Consider the following 22,262-nt stretch of genomic DNA (forward strand, 5'->3'; position numbering starts at 1 on the left):
TTGGATATATTCGGCCTAATTTCGTCATAGGCAGCACGCTTGACTTTTCCGCGAAGCTCTAGCTTGATCAGGGGCCAAACGGCTGAGCGGGGGGTCCAATTGAACCCCCCATACTATGTTGATTATGCACATTTACAGGTAAAATTCTCACCAGGACACACCAGCCAACATCTGTGCACAATCTGGCTACAATTCTACCTATGGTTTGCCCTCTACGAATAAATACGTGCTAGATCGGAAAAATCCCCACTGTGAGCTGGGCCGAAAGCGCGCCAATTTTCAAAGGGTTTGAGCGCGCCAGTTGAGTTTGAGCGTGCAGTGGAGAAGGACGGTTGTGCTCAGCGCGGGTGATAGCGGGTGTGTAGTGTGTGCATTGATCATTCGAGCAAAGGACGTCGTGGAGGACATCGAAAGCACAGCTGTGGAACCCAGAAAAGACGAAACCTGCACGACAACGACTTTTCAGCGTGCCGGAAACCGGAAAATTCACCCAAGAGACCCTTGGTGGGCGTGTTTGCCCGCACCCGGTGTAGATCTGCATGACTATTTTACGGTCAGCGCCCGGACCCCAGCAGTGCGCAGTATCTGGTCCTATTATCCCTTTTACAGGGTCCGGCACATAAGTTTTGTCTGGTAAAAATGTGTCGTGTAAGCTGCTAGGTGAAAGTCAGCAATTGTTACAGGATATGCAATGCTCTAATGAATCTCTTTGGTAATGAACAGTTATTTAACATACACGCCATTTTTGCGTAGCTGAAACCACAGTTGATTTTCGTGTTTTATAACCGAAATAGATATTAAATACCTATCCATTCATGATGATCTCAGATTTATTTATCCCAAGTTGCGTCTTATCGGAAGAGAAACGGTGAAGCATGTCCATGCTGTTGTTACCAATGTAAAACATGAATAATAATAAAAGACCAAATGTCTGTGAGTTTTGGATGTGTTACGATATATTAAGGGAAATCGGACGAGGGAGCTGAGGGTAATGAGACAGTTTCTGAGCAAGTCTACGACGAATATACCTAGGGCGTTATTATTTTCCCTTCTGAGTTTATGTGGGGTCTAAAGCAAGAATACATTGAGATCAGTGATGGAAATCACAGAATAATACGGGAGTGTTAACCCTATTCCTGGCGGGCTCCGCCGGGACAAGAAACTGGCGGGGGGGGGGGGGGGCGATTCGCCCCCCCCCCCTGAGATCTCGAGAACGAAGCAAGATAGCGACAAGCGGTAAACGGCATCGGATACGCACGGCCAAGATCTACAATTTTTACTAAGGTCATTTTCAGGTCAGGTCAAAGATGACGTCACAGGGGTCGAAAAAGTCAAAATGGCGGCACTAGATATGGAGAGAGTTATTCTCGAATAACTTTCGAATTAGTCAAGATAGTAACAAACTAAGGGCATCATCGTGATCCTCTCGTCAATCCGCATCGAATGATATATATGTTGACCTCGAAAGGTCAAGGTCAAAGGTTGACCTCAGGTCACGTGACCTCGAGGTCATCATGTATATCATTCGATGCGTCTTGACGAGCTGAACACAATGAGACCATCCACGCGTCTGTATCTTGTTCCTGTACGGAGTTATTGGCCAAAAACCTTTGGTGACCTTTGATGACGTCACATGACCTCACAGCTGCCCAACAGCAAAACAGACCTCAAGGTAGTGAAGGTTGATCGTATATGAAGTCATGTATGGTATATGGGGCCATTCCGACCCGTTTTAGTGGTAAAAACAGGGAGTTGATTTTTCCCCCATTGACTTATAATGGGGAGGTCGCGAAATTGACCTGACCTTAGGTCACCGATATCAAAATTCCGAGATATAAAAATTGCACATACTGGTACCCTAACTAAACCCTGAAGAGAAGAAATTGATCGGTCAAAAACTCTAGCTCTGGCGTGATTGCAAACTTTTCTGAGGTAGCGTCACCAAACCGCCTCTGGTGACCTGACCTGAGGTCAGATCAACTCAAAATTTTGAGACATGTTGCGTAGAAGCCTTTTAGGAAAAGTCAGAAAATTTGAGCTTCCTAGCTCAACGCGTTTGGGAGATATAACCAAAAAACCTCAGGGGGGGCTCCTGAGGCCCCCCCCCCCCGCCAGGAATAGGGTTAAGTGGTATAATGCGAGTATAACAATGGTATAATGCGAGTATGTTAGTTCGCAAAATATTCCCCTTATACGCTTAGAAGGAATACTAGAGGTTTCGATGTAAGGGTATTTTGGTAGGTTAAAAGGAGTGTACTGTGGGTATGGCAGGGAATAGAGCAGGAATCATATTCCTTTCCTCTTTGGTACTTACTAGGGTATATTAGAAGAATTCAAGGGAGCTATTTAAAGAACAAGGGTATAGTTTGGGTGTATTCAAAGAAATGATCAGGGCTTGTTTTAGGCCAAAACCCCTAATATGCTTAAAAGGAATCAAAAAGGTTTTCAGTGTAGGGTATATTAGAAGAATTTCAGAGCGATATTCAAAGAAAGTGTATTTGGGGTATATTCGGAGAAATGATCAGGGTGTTGTTTTAGACCAATTCCCCTAATATGCTTAAAAGGAATAAAAAAAGCTCTCAGTGCTGTTGACCCGCGAGTTGCTGGGGCGGCCCACTTTTTTCGCCGCGCCATAGCTAAAAAACGGCTCGCCAAATTTTAGGCACCTGTAGGGAATTGATTGAAGTTTGCTGTGGCACAGTTAAAAAAAAAAATCGTTGGGAAACATTTTCAGATATCGAGGCTTTAGTGGCTTCATGATTTCCGAGTTTTCGACCAAAAAACGGCAAATGTTAAAAAAATCATATTAAATCACAGAACAGACGTAGAGACATGCCATAAACGCCATTAGACGGCCTACAAGGAACAACCAAATGGTTATCTTCAATTTGTAATTATCGCTATACATTCTCCCAAATCTTGAACTGAATCTTTGCAATTTCCTGCGACAACTCAACGACCATGATGCATGCATTTCTTAAATTGATCTTTTTCGACAAAACACGTAGGTACTCGTATGATTAAATGAATGTCACCATCGTGTTTGCGCCGCGGTTTTTTTATTCACACGCAATAAACGCGACAGGGTGGTAACATATGCCCCCCCCCCCCCACTGGGGAGAAGGTTAAACTTAATCAATTAAAAAGTTCACAACTTCACATATAATCAGGAAAATTGTTAAGCTCAATTACACTGGTAACAAAGTATGCCATTCGCTGCGCACGGACGTGTCAAGTTCACTGGTATTTTTCTTCCTGGTCTACCTTTAAACTAGATCAAAATTTATAACCCAAAAACATAGTACCTATTTTAGCGAAATTTTTATATTTACACCCCCCCCCCCCCCACAAAAAATATTGACCTACAGCAACAAAATTTGCACAGGGGCGAGATCTCCCATGGGCCCATCTACCTTGTAAATTTGGCGTTTCTTAAGTGCCATAAAGGAGCCAATTCGCAGAGGAGACGGGGTCGTATTCCCCCCCCCCCCCATGGCCGTCCGCGTTATGAAAAAGATCCTGGCCTGACGAGAGTTTGCATCTGAAATGCAATTCACGGCTGACGTCTTACCGGGTAGGCTCACGAGGCCTCGTGTGCCGTCCTCACGTTGATCGCGGGATGGTTCGTGTGTATGCCGCTCAGCGCTCGCCGCGCCGGTGTCGTCTCCACGTGTCGCTGCCGCTGGGAGGACGTCAGTCGGGTACCGTCCCCCGCCCGTCTGCCGTCGCTGCTGACGGCGCACTGCCGGGCGGCGGCGGCGGCGGCGGCGGCCTCTCAGCGGCCGCCGACGGTCGACGGGCGTCGCGGCGGAGTCGGCTCGCCCGGCGAACCGGGACTGCAGTCAGCATTTGGCTCGTGAGCTGTTTGTGGTCAGCGGAAAAAGTCCAGGATTAATATTTTTGAATGAACGGCCGCTTCAACAGCTGCGGGAGGCCGTAAAAATAAAATGCCTACTGGGTTGATATCTGCGAAAAACCGCAACCCCCCCCCCCCCGGCCCGGCGCGGGTTAAGTTTATCAAATGTGATTGTAGGCTACAATCACATTTGATTGTAGCCTACAATTTGTGCTACAATTTGTAGCACAACTTGTAAAAGTGGCACAAACCTTGTTACGTTGAACACCTGATGTGAGGCGTAACAATAATAGCTGATGTCGAGTCTAATTGCCAATGGTGTTGGCATCAGCAGTCTGTATTTCGAATGGGGTTACCTAAAGAACTGGTGTTTTGAATTTTGGAATATGTTTTTGTGATAGTCCTGACTCCCGAGTGTTTTTGCGGTTTATATAGCCTTGGTTTGGAGCTTTTGGGCTTTGCCATCTGGCATGGATAGGGACTGACACAACTTTAGGGACGCTTCTCAACAACACTTTTGAAGCACAAGCATTTATTTATATTATTTTCCCATCCCAAAGTTTGACTCCCAAATCACTGCCAATCATCATACACCAGATGACTTCCTTCGGTTCACATGCGCGGTTCAAACAGTTGCATTTACAGAGTACTAGATGAGATGTGCACGGCTTCAACAGACTGGACGTTCTTTCTGTGCATCTGGATAAACACAACAGCTGAGGTAAGCACTTGTGACCAAAAATGTATCCAGAGGCTATGATAGATTGGCCACAAATGACGTCAGAATGACGTCGTGTTCTGCCATTTTCGACCCAAAAAAAATGGTTTCGCGAGAAGAACCGTCAAGCCTTTAGCTTTAAAGACACAGAAAAATAAAAGGTGTAGAATTGACAGGGCTGTAAAACTGATATCTCGGATTTTATAAAAAAAAAAATGAATTTTGACCCCCAAAATGAAAAAGTAATTTTTGGATATAATAGCCAAAAAATCACAAAATTCTTTCGGATTTCGAAAAAAACAGGAATATATATAATAGAACTTACCGTCTTCTATTCACATACCAAATTTTAGATCGATGCCTCTTTGTGGCCAAGTTATATCGAAAAAAACTTCAAAAATGATGACGTCAAATTTTCAAACTAAACTTTTAGCCATTCCAAGATTCTTACAGACAAGGTTGGGACGCCAGTCACGTGACATTTTCTTTCAATTGGCACCCCATGCGAAACTTTTCCCAACCCCGTGTAGCGCTCGGACGAAAAGGAATAACCCTGGTGCCGGCGCCGTGGGCGCCGTAGACATTTAGGATAGATGGCATTGCATTTAGGCAATATTTATGTGGCATTAGGGTATGTTGATGTGGCTCCAGATCAAGTAAAATTAACTAATATTTTGGGGGAAAACCGTGTAAAAAGCCTACAATAGGTAAGACGCCCCATGCTGATGTATTGTATTTTGTATTTTATTGTACACTGATACTGTACTGATACTGATACTGATGCTGACGCCCTTATTTATAACACAATTGTGTCCTTGCTTTTATTAACAAAAATGCTGGCGCAAGTTTGAATAGCGCAATTCAAATTATCATTGGGATGATTTAGTAGCCAACCACGTTTTTTTTTTGCCATTTCTTCAACAAATATCTGTCATAAAAATGACACTGATTCACTGCTCAGTTGTCTTTTGGATCTGAGTAGCATCAGTAAACAAGACTAGTTTATTGTTCTCCAAAAGCTGAAGCAGTTCAAAATGACTTTGATGCTTAGGGGAGAGCGGGGCCAGTTGAAACACGGGGTCAGATGAAACATGGCTTTATTTTCAACAGTATGCAACATATGGCGTTGCCGACACCACTGCGGATCCGCGCTCGACCACTTCCTTTGTCAACGGCGTTTGGGCGGCAAACGGAAGGTAATTTTGATTTGACACTTGTTTTTGTGTTTTTGAGGGGCGTTTGGGAGAAATCGTTTTGATGAATATTTTGTGATATCTCGTATACCTTTGTTTGCTGAAAGAAGAACTCCTGACTCCAGAATAACACCTTATTTGGCCCTTCATTCAGCATGATGCCGTCCCTCCAGCTCGTTTGACATGTGCTTTACGGCGCGTGCGAGATGGCGGGAGCGGATGGGGTCAATTGAAACGCTTCTCTGAGGGTCAGTTGAAACAGGGCCACAGGCCGTTTCAATGGACCCCGGTGACCTTTGCAATGGTTATTGTTCAGGGGCTGTAAACATTAAAGGAAATAGTCCACCTTTGAAATGAGCTTTTAAACTGAAATAGTAGTTAAATAGAGCTCAATTTTTGACCCCTTTTTCTCCAGCCTTTTGCTTGAAAGCACACTATAGCCTGAGATATTTCTCATTTTTCTCATCCGCCCATTTTACCATAGCCTATGTACTTTACGTTACCTATTATGAGGAACTTTGCACTTTTAGCTTTCCAACGACCTATTGAATGTAGCATTTGGATAAGTAAACCGGACAAAATATCTCCTTAAGAAAGTGGCCTTAAAGAGGAAAACATCCCATTGTTAAGGATAGGTGCAATTGACCCCATGGGCTGGTTCAATTGACCCTCGCATCGGGGTCATTTGAAACGGGCGTACATAGAGCTGTTTTATAAGCATGCGTTTGGCAGCAAAATATGTTTGAAACATAATTTTACGTATCTTAAAATAAAGCCAAAACAGCATATTTTTTCATGGCATTGTGCATTTTCTGATATGACAACTAGATCTCGCTGTACATGTCAATATATAAAAAGTGGTTCAACTGGCCCCGCTCTCCCCTACCGATCTATTAGATGATACAAGCATTATAAAATTCACTAAATGCCCTGGCTTCGAGTTTCTCAGATGTCCATACTATTTCATATGTAAAAAATGGCTCACATTGTAGACGTGGCTTTATTGTGATGCATTGCTGCTGATTGGGAGTAAGTAAGTACGTACCTTATACCTTGTACTATTGGTCTCAAGATAAGGGCCCAGTCGACCTGCAGTTTTGATGTGGTGAATACCCTTGCCCTCGCCACAGCTCGGGCTGAGTGTACCCCTCCTTCCACTCAGCGGCCCAGCGCCACCCCCACTCGAGTTGTGGCAAGGGCGAGGGTATTCACCACATCCATACTTAAGGTCGCCTGGGCCCTTATCTTGAGACCAATAGTACCTCGTAGGATACGAGTTGCGAAGTCTTCTTCACCTGTCTTGCTTGCTCTTTGATTGAATTTCTCTATCTTCTAGATCATCTGTGATACTGCTGATGCAATAAAATCCTAGTAATGTTGCTCAACAAGATAATGAATGTAGGGATGTATGCACTCTGTTTGCTGTTTTGGTACAAATGCCTCTCTGGTCAATGAAAGCAGGGGTTTTCTTTGCAGTTTGTTAATTTATTGTGCAAGGCAATTTTACTTCCAAATGCCAAAGCTTTTTTTACAATGGTACTCAATCCCACGCTATTTTCCGAGGGCCATGTTACTGAATACTGACTAACCTAAATACTTGACTAGTAAGGCTCAAAACAATATTTAATGCATTATCTATGCAAACCAGACTCCACCAAGTTACAACCAAAGTGGGGCATCTTACCATACCTGTAATGTAAAATGTCCCATATCAGTTGAAAGTGTACTTAGATATGTCAGGATGACAACTTGTGGTGTTAAGTTCAATAAGGTTCAGTCAGTCTCCATCTCCAACGTACTACTTCCGAAAAAAGCGAGTACCTGTGCCATTTATTGATTACTGGGCTGCAGATGTACAGTGCGCAGACGAACATTGAAAACGGCGAGCCGTCGAGCGTGGGGAACGAAGCCAGCGGCCACGTATTATGCTAAGTACTTTCCAACTACACCACTCAAGTTATTTGGTTAGGTCATAATGATAAAATGCAATTCATATCAGAGCAAACTCCAGGCGTAGTTTATATAGATGTTAAGCATAAGTCCAGGGCTGCGGAGTCGATGGATTTTCGGCGACTCCGACTCCGACTCCGACTCCGGCTTTGAAAAACCAGCTCCGACTCCGACTCCGACTCCGGGCAGAATTGTCGACTCCGACCGACTCCAACTCCCGACTCCGACTCCGCAGACCTAGAAGGGCTGCGGAGTCGACAGATTTTCGGTGACTCCGACTCCGACTCCGGCTCGGGTTTCTAAAATCGACTCCGACTCCGACTCCGACTCCGGTCACAACTGTCGACTCCGACCGACTCCGACTCCGACTCCGCAGCCCTGCATAACTCGTTTTTTTTTATTTGACACCCTTTAATAGTACAGCATGTGGTACAGCATGTGTACAGCATGTAGTACAGCATCAACAAAGCAAACCAGACTTGGCAGACTGGAGAACAAATTAGGCTCAACGAGGATTCGCCTCGTGACCGATTACAGAAATAACCATTGAAAGAAACCTGGCTATCAAAGCGATATCGTGTGGAAACGTTGGAGTCGGCCCGCCCGGAATCTCGGCTCCCCGCCGAGGACGCAGGGCGACTCCCGGCAGCTCTTGTACCAACGCCAAGCGAGGTCGGAGCCAGTCGCGAAGTGGGCGCGCCGTCGGACAAGATGAGGGCCCGCGCGCACCGTTTGGACGACGGCCGATAACCTGCCACAGGGGGGAGGGGGGGGGGGGGGTCGTACATGTATGTTAGTGAGTGGTGAAGAAAAGAGCCGAAATGAATAACGTGTACTCTTAACAATTGATCACAAATGTAGTCACTATGATGAGCCATCAAGAGCCATACGAAAGCGTCACGCCGACGTTCACATTCCAAAAATGAGTATACCCAAAGCGAAATACATTTGCTACACATGCGTTATACACGTCATATAAAAAGTAACATTATCAGCTCCAGATCGACTCACCCCCGTCATCTCGCAGCTTGGCATCTGCGACACCAGCTCCGGGTGGGCTGCAGTACGGCCAGGTACAGCGGCGTACGACCGTCACGGCAGGGCGGCCGCCAGCTCCGGGTGGGCTGCAGTACGGCCAGGTACAGCGGCGTGCGACCGTCACGGCAGGTCACTGACCGTCACTGAGCAGTTGCGTTGCCAAGTATACGCGCTGCCTGTCTGCTTTGGAGGCCTGCGAAAGAAAAGAAACCTTGCTTAGCAGGGTCGGCTGTATGGATTGTTGTCAGTGTGCAGCCAAATAACGTTGATATAACTGACGCCGGTCATGGAACCTTATTGCTCAAAAACCTACTTTTAATCATCATAACGTAAGCAAATAGTTGTTAACACGCGCCCTGCTGGCGGGGGGGGGGGGGGGGGAGTTCAAACAGCCTCAGCGTTTTAGTTCGTTTCTTTTTTGCGAATATATGAAATGCTTTTGACTTCGCATTTGCTCCGCGAAGTCAAAAGCATTATTGGTATTATAGTAACCTTCAAGCCGTTACCGTCACCTAGACACGATACCCGGCATCCTACGCAGAATTGAAGGGTAGGGGACACGATGGGACCTTCGGAATTCCTCAGATATGGGAAACATATATATGTTAATCCATAGATAACATGATTCGTGTTATGTATGGTTTATCACTCACCGGACTACCGTCTTTCTACATTCAACCCGGCCGAGGGGGTTGAAGGAACTCACCTCACCATTTCGGCGATAATTCAATGAGAATTTCACGGTAAAAAGGCCAAACTGTACGCCGTTACAAGGTAGAGTGATTGGTAGGTATCCACTTTTCAGGTCTAAGGTAACTGATGACCTTTGAGGTCAAGTCCAATGCTCCAGTTTATGATTCTGATCTATGCTAACTTCGTCAAAAATTGTCGCAGACCTGTGATGTTGCCGTTGGTACCATCATGTTTGATATGATGAAGTGTGTCGATAGATATAAAGTGTGCTTGGGAAAGGTCACCCTTAGGGTGCTGCCCTGAGGACTGAAAGCTAGGTCACAGTCGCTCAGGTAAAAAAGTGGCTGTTTGTGGTCATGTCGCAAATTGTTCGGTTCGGCGCGTCTTTCTGAGTTCATTGATGGCTTCTTTGACTCCCTAGCTCAAAATGATCAAGAGTTATTGACAAAACTCTCCATGATCTCAACAGCCCTGGTGACGTCGTATAAGACGTCATGATGGGTTCTGAACACAAAACATTGCAGGGACTGCGTGAAATTACTAACAGAGGCCCTCAAACGCCAGTGTGGGGACCTCAGAGATCGACTGTATGGGGCCTCTACCGATAAAATGTGGCTCCTGAAGTCAGACATACCGGACCAACATCGATTGGGACCCTCAAAGGACGGTACGAGCCACCAAAAAGGGTCAGTCGATTCCCGGATGAAAAGTCAAAACGTTAAAAGTAAAGGGATAAAAAGTCAAAGGACATTAAGTCAACAGACAGAAAGTCAACATCGCAAGAAGTCAAAGGACAAAATGTCAAATGAACAAAAAGTCAACCTGCCAAAAAGTCAACACGCCAGAAGTCAACAAGCTAAAAGTCAACACGCAAGAAGTCAAAAGACATAATGTCAAAGAGACAAAAAGCCGACATGTCAAAAAGTCAACGCGCTAAAAGTCAACACGCTAAAAGTCAACACGCATAAAGTCAACACGCAAAATGTCAACGCGCAAAAAGTCAACACGCAAAAAGTCAACACGCAAAAAGTCAAGACGCTAAAAGTCAACACGCCTAAAAGTCAACACGCCTAAAAGTCAACACGCCTAAAAGTCAACACGCTAAAAGTCAACACGCTAAAAGTCAACACGCTAAAAGTCAACACGCGAAAGACATGCTTCAAAGTCAACACGCTAAAAGTCAACATACAAAAAGTCAACAAGCAAATAGTTAATAGGTGCGCGAAAAGTTGATGTGCAAAATGTAGTCAACAGCAAAAAGTAGTCTTTAACAGCAGTCGTTAACTAAGTCGGTGCAAGTACGCCGCAGCCCGCGTCTCCGGTCGGCGACTGACCCGCGCCGGGCCACCTGATCCCCGGACGCCGCCCGCTGGGCGCCGGCTGCACCGCATAGCGCGTCTCGGCACGTCCCCGTGCGTGCCCCGACCCTACCGATAAAAAACGCTCCTACCTATTTTCACTTTGCTTTAAAAAGTATATTGGAAATGTGAACTTATCTATATAAAGTTGGCGTACCCCCCCCCCCCCGCCACCTGCTGGTGGCGGGGGGGGGGGGGCAGTTCCGATAAGGAGACGTAGGGCGGAGGCGAAAATGAAGGAGAGGGACAGTAACTGGTGGCCACAATGCGCTATACTTGTCACCTCTCTTTGGACGTCACAGCTCCGAGGTCCTAAAAAATTGTGTTTTTAGCAATCGCATCTCGATAACTTAATTGACCTATACATTTCGATGAAAATTGGTCACCTTAATTGTATGCAGTCCGTGAATATTAACAGGTTGTTGTCTGTTGTTGCTAGAGGTGTCAATCGGATACCAACTTTTTGGTATACCGATACCAAACCGATACCAACTTGGTATTTGGTATTTCAAGGCGAGTGCATTTGGTATTTTGTTGGTATTATGAATCTTCACTAATGTAAAAGAGGCTGAGAATTTGGTAAAAAGTTGATATTTTCCTCATATTCCCAAGTCGGTTCGGTATCGGTATTTTTCCATGGATACTGTTGGTATTTGGTTTGGTATCGGTATTACGAGTTTCCATAATTGACATCACTAGTTGTTGCTGATATGAGCGTTCCTTTCAAGGCAGGACAATCCGACAATCACACAATTGTCTCTCGTTCCAACTTCCACCTATCTAAAAGAAACGACGCGCTTTACTATTGTACCAATTGTAGCATACAATACGCTTGGACTATAATAAAAGTGTGAAATCGCTAATAGAACCCGTGACGGAATCAATTGATGAGAAACGTCTCCCTACACAATATAGGAAATTTGAACAAGCGAACCTTTCGTATCGATAACATTCCGGGTTACTATATTTGTTGAAATAATTCCAGTAAACTGCGCCTGGGACAGCCAGGTGTATCGAAGGATCATGTAACGCTGCCTCATGACAACCTTACGATGCGAGCGAGCTCCCACCTAGCACGTGAGTGTCAACGGATGTGTGTCAGATTTCAGCCAAGCATGCCCGTGTGACCAGCTGAGTCGCGGTTGCGGGCCATGGAAATCCCCATCAGTCGCGCAATGGAGGCAGTCTCGCTTCAATGTCCAATGATGCAGGTTATATTGTGCAGCATCCCGCTTAATTGTGTACAGCTGTTTGTAAATGTTATCTCATGTATGTAATGACTGATGATCCAGGTGTCATTGACTTTGTCTCTTTGACTTGTCCTTTTGAGTTTTTGGATTTTCGCTTTTTTTTCCTTTGTGTTTTTCGTAATTCAAATTTGACTTTATGTCCTGTTGACTTTTCATCTTTTGACCTTTGTCCTCTTCACTTTTTGTCCTTTTGACTTTTTGTCCCTTTGATTTTTTGTCCTTTTGACTTTTTGGACTTTGACTATATGTCTTTTTGACTTTTTGACCTTTTGACCTTTTTATTTTGACTTCATGCCCAGTTGACTTGTTTTTTTTTTTTACTTTTTGTCCTTTTGACTTTCTGTCCTTTTGGTTTTTGGATTTTGACTTTATGTCCTGTTCACTTTTTGTCTTTCGACTTTTGTCCTTTTTACTTTTTGGCAATTTGACTTTTTGCCGTTTTTACTTTTTGTCTTTCGACCTTATGTCCATTTAACTTTTTGTCTTTTGACTTCTATGCTAGTTGACTTTTTGTTCATTGACTTTTTGGCAGTTTCACTTTTTATCTTTTGACGTTTTATCCTTTTTGACTTTTTGACTTTTGACTTTCCTCTTTGTTGACCTTTTACCTGTTGGCTTTTAAGATTTTTGACTTCTTGCTTTTGACGTAATGTCTGTTGACTAATCATCCTTTTACCTTTTATCATTTGACTTTTTGTCCGGAACCCGGGTCAGTCTTGGCTGGGCCTCAGAAATCACGTGATGAAAAAACACTTACATGCACGTGCAGAGGTGGGAGTTTCCTGCCCACGGTGAACTCGGGAGTGGAGACGACCTTCACCGTCTCCTCCAGCAGATCGGCATCAACCACCGGCTCGCCTCGGTCATCTCCCCGAGAAAGGTGCAGGCCATCGTCCAGAATATGGTTGCGGAGGTTCTTCATGCAGTGCGGGACGTCCGCGAAGAACCACACTCGTCTGTGAAGAGCAGCGAATTCAGAGTATATTGTAAGGTTGTAAGGATTGTTTAGGTTTTGAGCTGGTATTGACTTTGACTTTGTGTATGTTGACGGTTGACTTGGCAGCACTTAAACAAACTTATATGGGCAACAGGAACAGGATTCAATGGCACAGGATCTTACCGGTCGGGATGAGCAGGATTGATGATGCCAGTCCGGCCGTCGAAAGAAACGCCGAGCTCCCGCCAGAGCCCGACGTTTTTCGATCCCATATCGGAAACCACCGCCCTGACAGGAAATCCCATCTCCTCCAGGGACGTGATGAGTTTAAGGAGGAGCTCCGAGGATACGGCGGTGTCAAAGTCGACGTAGACCGGTTGTTTCCACGATCCGCAGATGGATCGAACCTTGAGAGGAAAAGGATTTTAAGAAGGGTTCATAGCACGTTAGGACGACTTATCAAACGGGAAGGCACTTGGAGTCTGGAGACCGCAATGGAGGTTCATAATATCCTTTTAAGTAATTGTGATAAAACCAGGAAGCCTAATGGGATAAACAAGCATTGCATTAATGGTAGTTGGCACCACTACATAATACTTAGTAGCAACATAATGAGTATGGTGATACATCTGAGATATGATGAAATGATTGAAGTCATGAATTTCCATTTCAGACTGACTAAGGATCATCTAAACTTGATGCAATTTCGAAACTGACAAACGTAAGACAATATGTGCATGAACATGAGAAGAATTTAATCATTTGAAGCTCATTTAATGTTAAGCTGATTGGATTAAATTATTAGCATTCAATTTGACCTTCACCTTAGCATTACCATTATTGAATTATTCTAGTTTACAAGTGATAAGTATGAGGCTAGTTACAACAAGATTACCTTCTCTTGAAGTCATTCCAAGCAAATAGGGTTGGACCAGCTTCTTTCTTGCCATTCCTAAAATGACAAGAGCACACTCTTGAATGCTCATTGGGCTTTGCATCTTGTCTCCTGTGAAAAAGCAAAGCAATAAAGTTGGTTCTATTAGCAGAAAATTAATCAGACAGCATGGCCCTGCTTCACGGCAAGCCGTAGTTAACTACTCACCACAGCTGGGCACTGGTGCTCATTTTCAAAAGAATTTAGAAATGTCAGTGAAATATCTAAACAATTTTGCCAGCATTTCCATTTGGACAGAATTTTGTCAGCATTTCCATTTGAACCTGAATGTGGGTAGCAGCATGCAGTGAAACAGAATCAGAATCAGAATATATTTCATAACGAATCCATCGAATATGGTTTTTCATCGTCACACGTCAAAGGTTGAAAACATACGAGGTAAAATACATTCAGGCCAATACAATACACCGCGATACTTGATCAGGTCAGCCATACAGTTCTCTGAGTAGGTAGCGTCTCAGGGTTGATTTGAAGTGGCGAGTGTTTGTGTCGAATGGCAGCTGGTTGTACTGCTGGACAGCACCGTAGCTGAGACGCCTGCGACCCGACTCAGAGTGTATCCTCGGTAGCGTGCGCTGAGAGGAGCCTCTCGTCTGATACACGTGGTCTCTACTGGGGCCGATGCACATAGCGATGCATTCGGGACTACCGGTCGTGATGGCAGCATGGGTGAGACACAGTCGGTGATACGTGACAAGGCCACGCGCGTCTAACCAGTTCAGGTCACGGAGAACGTCCGCTACATGGTCGTGCTTACGCCGGCCGCTAACCACTCTGGCACCAAAGTTTAGGAGCTTCTGTACTCTATGTAGCTGAAACAGAGCCCTGCTCAGCAATGCTAAGCAAAGGGTGGAAACAAACAGTTGAAAATGAAAAGACAAACAAGCTAGAGCAGCATCTCCACACCAGCAGACTTCCTACATCAACCAATCTACAAATACACACCAGCAAGCACCAAGCAAAACCAGCAATTATTACAACCAAATGTACCTACCTAGAAATTTGGGTAGGTACAAGTGGAGCAGACGTCACACGAAGGTTTTCCAGCTAAGGAGAGGCGCTATACCCGGAGATGCTTCTTTCTAACCTAAACGCCGGTGGTGTTGGCGCCTTCACCCACTGTTCTGGAGGCACCACCGAGATCCGAACTCGGGATCTCCTGTTTACCGGAAAACAAACATAACCTAACCTACAAACCTACAGCGCCTATCTTTGGTTGGAAGGCCTTTGCGTGACGTCTGCTCTACTAATGCCAAAATTTGTACTTTTGGTATGATTAACTGCAACAAAAGGTGCTTACTCTCTTGCTGATCCTGCTGAGCCTCCCATACAGTCATACTGATACATTGTTTGCAATTGTACCATTTGTGAAACAAAGAAATGTGCCGACTGAAAAATATGGATACAAAGAATTGCAGGGACAAACATTTTCCCGACAAGTAATTGCGCGATGAAGAAATAGGTAGGACCATAGGTACTTAAAAAGATTTGTCCTGAAATCACCTAGAAGTTACCCAAGCACGTACTTAGCAAAATGGTGTGAGCCTGTGAGGGTTGCATATCTAAAAAGTCATAAAAGCAGCAATATCACGATAATAAACAAAAGGAGATATCACAATGTCGCATAACGAACCTCATCAGTGTAGTCCATTTCTTCAACTCCCCCTCGTCCTGGGGCAATCGGAAGAAGGAGCACTTGGACTGGGACCTGGCGCTGGAATCAAGGCCGTATAAGTTGCTGGAATGACTGCATTGAGGCACAAAACAAAAAGGCATATTTGCTCCTTAGACAGGGGCGGCGGATTCGGGGGGCAGGGGGGGGCAGCTGCCCCCCCCTGCGAGAATGGTGGGGGGCAAAAGTATCTTTTTGCCCCCCCCCATAATTTGCGATGAAAACTGAATTATGTAGGATGCAATCCTGACGTTATATTTTAGGATTATTCATAATTGCAAATTTCATGTTTTTTTTACAAGCCGCCTAGCGTCAAATGAAAGTATTCCTTCAAAATACCTACATTTTTGGATTTGGTAGCTGATAACTGGTAGCAGTGCTAAGTAGCGAAAGTGACGACGCCGTCACATTTATTGCGCGCTCAGGTATCTTGTCGCCGAGTATCTTATTCTGAGAGGTTGAGGTGTGTGTGTAGTGATATGGCCTTGGTGTAGTGTTTGATAACTGGGCGGCACTGGGCAGGTTACGCTTAACGCTTTATCTAGTTGGTAATTTCAATTAATTGTAGTATGATGGCTGTGGGGTTAGCAGGGGACCTGAGTCAACAAAAGCGCAGAGGGTCTGCGTCTGTGACGAATTGAGCACCTATGGCAGAACAGTGCTTTTCTCTGCTTGTTTGAAATGTGTGCTTCATGCACACATGAAGGCGAAGCACACATTCATGCTGGGGTGAAGGGGCAATTTATGCTTGAACAGTGAATTAAACTAATTGTAAATATTTACCTGTGGCATCATTGTCATCCCTGGCCGATCTTAGGTATCCCATGTTAATTGCGAGTTTTTGTGTGTTTTGTATATATCAATTGCTATTGATTTTGGGACTTGTTTAGCTGATGTTTGGCAAATATATAATCAACCGATTTTCAATAGTTTGTATATGATTATTGTCTACCAAAATGGTTAGATAATTACAGTGTAAAAACCTTTCTCGCCTTTCCCCAGAACGGAACAGAGCAATCTACTCTTGATTATCTAAGACATGGCGAAGAGAAAGGCTCAAATGAGCCTTGTGAGCATGTTTGGTAAAATCAAAAGAAGGTATGTATCTATTGGTTTGGCGATTTTGATATGTACCATGCTGTTTAAGTGATCGGAATGGCATTATTTTGATTTTTGTAATCAATTGATAAATACATGTCAGTTGTGCGTCAATTCTTTGTTTCAATCAGCTACCTACCAGTTAAGATAATACTACCTCAGCCACTTTGATAACAATAAAGCATTAACATTCTAATTAAATTGTGAGTTCATCAATTATTTTGTGTCAGTTACTTCTTATTTATAGTGTCATTTCATATTTCATTTCTGCTTCTGTTCTTGTGCTGCCTTTAAAAAGCTCCATGTTTTGTCTATATTCCCTGGTGCTGCTACTATTTCACAGTACCTGCGGGTAGCATATTAATGAGTTATGTTCTTTTTGTTCCCATTGTTCAGTGTTCACTTTCATTTAGGTTTACATCATTGTTTTGTTTTTTATAGCTTTGACTAAATATGTCAAGACTCTGAATCATGATACTCGAGTAGCTTTGTATTTTCTTTCATTTAATTACAACTTCACAATTGAGCATTTTATCTCAAAGCTGATATAAACCAAAGGAAAGCAGGTTATATGAAAATTGAAACCCTTTAATTGGATGACTTTCTATATTCAAACTCCAATATGTCTATGTCACACAACGAGTTAATCATTAATAACTTTTTCCATCACTACATGCATTCCAGAAGTGACACTAGCCAGAGTTCAACGCCTTCTGATCCTGTGAACGCTCCTGAGAGCACTGCTCCTCCTGATCCTGTGACTGTGCACGCTCCTGAGAGCACTGCACCTCCTGGCCCTGTGACTGTGGACGCTCCTGAGAGCACTGCACCTCCTGGTCCTGTGACTGTGGACGCTCCTGAGAGCACTGCACCTTCTGATGCTGTGCACCTCCTTGAGGGCAGTAACTCAGGTATGTTTATCAGGTTTTATTCATTAGGTTTGGTGACTGCAAGTTTCAAAACACGTGAATTTCCGGCGATGAGTTAAAACAAAAGTTATGTGCATTGTACAGAAGAATCTCTCTCTCTCTCTCTCTCTCTCTCTCTCTCTCTCTCTCTCTCTCTCTCTCTCTCTCCCCTCCCCTCCCCTCCCTCTTTCTCCCTCCATTATTTCACAAGTACTTTTTCCTTAACTTACAAGAAGGTGCTTATATGTTCCAAAATAGCTATTTTGCGTCGTTCTGATGTTCTTACCGCGTTCTATTACCGTACTGTTCTGGAAATGTTAGAACTGAAATCCGGTAATTGAACACGCATCGTAATAATTTGGCTAGATTTAGAAACACTTCCATGCGAGGTATCTGACGCCGAAAACTAGTGCTGAGCATGTCGTTAAATCAATTTCAATCCTTCCCAGATCCTCATCAGCCTACGCAGCTGTCCTTTCCGGAGACCAACGGCCGGAAGTTTCGAAGTGATTGGTATAGGCCATAGGGAGTATCCTTTCCTCTCTTACAACGTGGGGAGTGACTCAGTGACTTGCCACACATGCTGCCGTGCGCTACGGCTGAAGCTGATGCAGCGACCCGACTTTAAAGAGACAGCTTTTCTGGATGGATTCTCGAACTCCAAGTCCGCACAGCATCTTCAGGCCCATGAGAAGCTGACTCTTTCATGTGGTCTTCCTGTGGATAAGCGCATCGCCCAAGCCACAGAAGCAGAACAGAAGAAGAATCGGGAGCTCTTCACAGAGATCATTTGCACCATTCGTGGCCTGGCGCGCTCGGGCTCAGCTCTCCGGGGCCACGACAACGTAAGTGGTCGACTGATGACAATGTTGGACGAGCGGTCTGTCACGAGCCCCGAAATAAAGGCATGGCTCGACAAGAAGAACAACTTCCTTTCCCATGAATGCCAAAATGAAATCATCCGGATCATGGCTTCGATGCTGCTCCGTGAGGTGCTAGAGGAGGCCAGGAGATCAATGTTCTATGGCGTGATTACAGACGGCACGACAGATCTGTCCACCAAAGAACAGTTTAGTATCTGTGTCCGCTACGCCACTGAAGAGCTGCTTGTGAAAGAGGCCTTCCTTGGGCTCTATGAGGTCCCAGGATCCACAGCTGCCGAGCTCTATGAAGCATTGAAGGACGCCCTAGTGCGTACGATGTATGGTACTGACAAGCTAAGAGGCCATTGTTTCGATGGAGCCTCGAACATGTCCGGAAAAGTAAGTGGTGTCCAGCAGAGGCTCGTCGAAGACCAGCCTCGTTTAGTGTTCGTACACTGTGCGAATCACTCCCTGGATCTTGCCCTTGTGGAAGAGGCCAAGAAAATCTCCCAGGTAGCGGATGCGTTGAATACGGTCAGAGATGTTGTGGGGATTCTGAAGACAACTAAGAGGAAACATTGGTTTGAAGAGCATCTCCGAGAACTAAACGTGAGCGAGGAAAATGACGAAGGTGTAATGCAGCAAGCGCCGCGAAAGCTTCTATCACTTTGCCCCACTAGATGGACTGTCAGGTGCCAAGCAGTGTCACGATTCCTGGACGAGTACGACGCGATCATCTTAACACTTGAAGACGTCGCAGCCGATGCATCTGCATCGCCTGATGTTCGATACCGGGTGAGGGGTCATCTCCAACACCTCCACCACTACGAGACGGTGTTCGCCCTTATGCTATGCGAGCGCATATTCCGTCCCTGCGAGCTCTTCGCAAAGGCACTGCAGCGCCCAGGGGTGAACTCTGGAGAAGTCCGTCGAGGAGCAGCCATGCTTCTCGAAACGCTCCGCACGCTTCGTGAGGCTGGCTTCGACCAGCTCTGGACAGACTGTGACCAGAAGATTAAGTCGCTGGATGCACCGATCGACCCGCCAAAGGAGCCCCGCGCAAGCCGACCACCGAAGCGACTGGAACACTGTACGAACGCAGCGCCCCCCCCCCCCGCAGCTCTCAGCGCCAAGGCCTCGATCAGGCGAGCTTTCATGGAAGCCATGGACCTGATATCGAGCGAGGTAAGACGCCGCTTCGATCAGCCTGGTCTTGAGCGCTTGGAAAAAATGGAGGACCTGCTGCTCGGGAAAGAAAAAGATGTATCCTCTGCACGAGTCAAAGAAATGATGGCAGCTGTGGGTGACCGTAACGAGGACGGGTCCGCTGGTGACATCGATCCAGACGCTCTTGCTGCACAGCTGAGTGTGATGCGTCAGTGTAGTGCCATTGATTTTCCAGTCGCATCAATCAGTGAACTTGTCAGCATCATCGTGGAACAGGGCCTCGTGTGTCGCCAGATGCTATCTGAAGTGCTCCGTTTGGCGACTCGAATTCTGGTAGTCCCGATGAGCGGAGCGTCATCCGAGCGTTCTTTTAGCGCCCTGAGTCGCATTAAGACGCCACTGCGGTCCACTATGAGTCAGGCCAGGCTGTCCAATCTGGTCGTCCTTGCCACGCACAGTGACCGCGCCAGAAAGCTGGATCCGAAGGCTATCCTTCGTGAGTTCGTATCGAATCACCCGAAGAAGCGCCAAACAGTGTTCGGAAGAGTGTGAGTTGGATTTGGTGCGTGCTCTGTGCAACATTTGCGTGAGGAAAGTATTGTTTCGTCTTTATAGATGGCATTGCCAGGGAGTCGTCGCGTCAAGCGATGAAAAGCCCCCGCCCTACCCCATCCGGGCTAACCCGTGCCCGGCCTGCCAGCAATGCTGGGAGGCCGGGCCGCCGGCCTGTCTCACAGGCCGCCAGCGCGGCGGTTTCGGCCGGTAGGCGGCCCGTGGGACGGGTCGGCGGTCAGGGGGCGCCGCTTCGCGTGGAAAGCCGCACCGAGGTGCGAGGCGGCGCGGGCGGGGGCCGATCGTCTGTTCCGGCCAGGAGGGCCGTGAATAGTGTAAAGCATGCATGTTGGGCACTGTTGAGTGTTTTCACACGTGTATTGTTTCTTGCATTGATTACAAGGCTTGCTTCGAAGAAGTGTGACAGTGATGTGCTCTGATATTGGCAAATATCATCTGTGTTTCGATAACATAATAGAGGTGATCAGCTTTGCAAAGCGGAAAGGTAATCCTGAACCATGTGTTTAAAACAATTTTGATGTAAAGGGCGCTTTATATGCGGAATCGGTAAGCCTGAAGGTGATAACGCGATGACATGATTTCGAAAAAAACATACGTTCTTGAACTCTGCATCGAATCTGGGTTTCTTAATGCGTCGTTTTTAATAGGTTTAGTTGGCGATCCGCGATCGACTGTCTCTGAATGTTTGATAAGCGGTCTCCTCCCGCTGTGAGCTAGCTTCACTTGATGTCCGTCTCAGAAATACCTTTTAAGGGAACCTTTAAAGGAAATCGAATATGAAATGAACGGTGGAAATAGTAATACTGAATTACCTCATCGGAGAATAGCGCTCACCTATTTCCCAAAGTTTGACACCGTTCCTCATTATATGATATGCGGTCGGCCTGTGGAGTGTGGCGCAATTTTTCCCATGGGAACTTATTTTTCATAAGTGCAGCGATACGAACATTGTCACATCGTCCACTGGTAGATCTAGGGAGGGGGGGGGGACATTTAGAGCAAATAGTCCCCACTAGTGCCCGAAATTTACAAACAAGTTTTTTTCGAATATCAAAAGTTGTGTTGGGAAAAGTTTGCTTTAAGCTGCTTAGCAGTGCGTAAGAAATTGAAATCCGAGAAGTTTTTGAATTTGGGAGCTTTTTGGGGGCTGTGTCCCCAGAAGCGTCCAAAACCGCCTTCCTGGATCTGCCTGTGACATAGTCTCGTCTGGGATCTTGCCCCCCCCCCCCATGTCGAAATCGAATCCGCCGCCACTGTAGGATGTAAGACTGACTCATCTCCGAGATTATTCGCCCCCCAACAGCACTCAAACTCGATGAAAAAAAGCGGGAAAAAGCCAAAAGGGCGACTCAATGCACATTCCTGATTAGCTGTTCAAAGTGCACTTTCATAAAGATACGGAATGCGCTGATTGGCTTTAACGTGATGCGCTAACGTCACTCAGCGTGAAAAAGCAGCCGTGAGCGGTTTTGCGAATATATCGAATAAATGTATTGTTTGCGCAGTATTTGTAACAACAAAAACTGAGGCTCCTTCTTGCCCTTGGAATGTGCCATCGTTCGAGTGGTGCATCAAAAATTATTTTTGTTTTTATGGGATGAATACGTAGTTCTGTTCATCCTTCTATGAGATAGGGAAGAAAATTAGATGTCCCCGGCAGTAAAATGAAGATTTTTGGCACCTTGCAACACCCTGACAAAAGTCCATAGGACTTACATAATGTTTTAGAAGAAGAAAAAATCGTTGAACCCCACCGCCATTTTTTGGTCACGTGATGTCACCCACCTGAGCCATTCTAGACCACGTAGCGCAAAACAAAGACCACTAGTAGACTCCCCGTGACGAGCTGCATCGAATCGACACCCATTTTATTCAAAGATATCAACTTTGAAATTTGACCTTATTTGACCTAAGCTTGACCTGACCTTCACCAGAGCAACATAACCTTCACTGGCCCCAAAGGTCACCTGACCCACATAATCGCATTTGTCATGTAAAGTGGACCACAAAACAAGTATCACTGAGAGAAAAGT

General features: G+C 45.5%; 1 long non-coding RNA gene across 2 annotated transcripts; it reads right to left on the reverse strand.

The window, feature by feature from the left end:
• Positions 1-8,164: 8,164 nt before the first annotated feature.
• Positions 8,165-21,931, reverse strand: LOC122369597. 2 transcript variants are annotated; one of them, XR_006254430.1, is made up of 4 exons: positions 21,911-21,931; positions 15,582-15,662; positions 13,889-13,999; positions 8,165-8,468 (listed from the first exon to the last, which is right to left on the reverse strand). It is a non-coding gene; the product is annotated as an uncharacterized LOC122369597 (long non-coding RNA). The 2 variants fall into 2 exon arrangements; XR_006254431.1 differs by lacking the exons at positions 15,582-15,662; positions 21,911-21,931 and adding an exon at positions 21,503-21,522 and having other exon boundaries at positions 8,168-8,468.
• Positions 21,932-22,262: the final 331 nt, after the last annotated feature.

This window comes from Amphibalanus amphitrite, unplaced genomic scaffold (genome assembly GCF_019059575.1).
Source record: "Amphibalanus amphitrite isolate SeventyFive unplaced genomic scaffold, NRLGWU_Aamphi_draft 001054F_arrow, whole genome shotgun sequence".
NCBI lineage: Eukaryota > Metazoa > Arthropoda > Thecostraca > Balanomorpha > Balanidae > Amphibalanus > Amphibalanus amphitrite.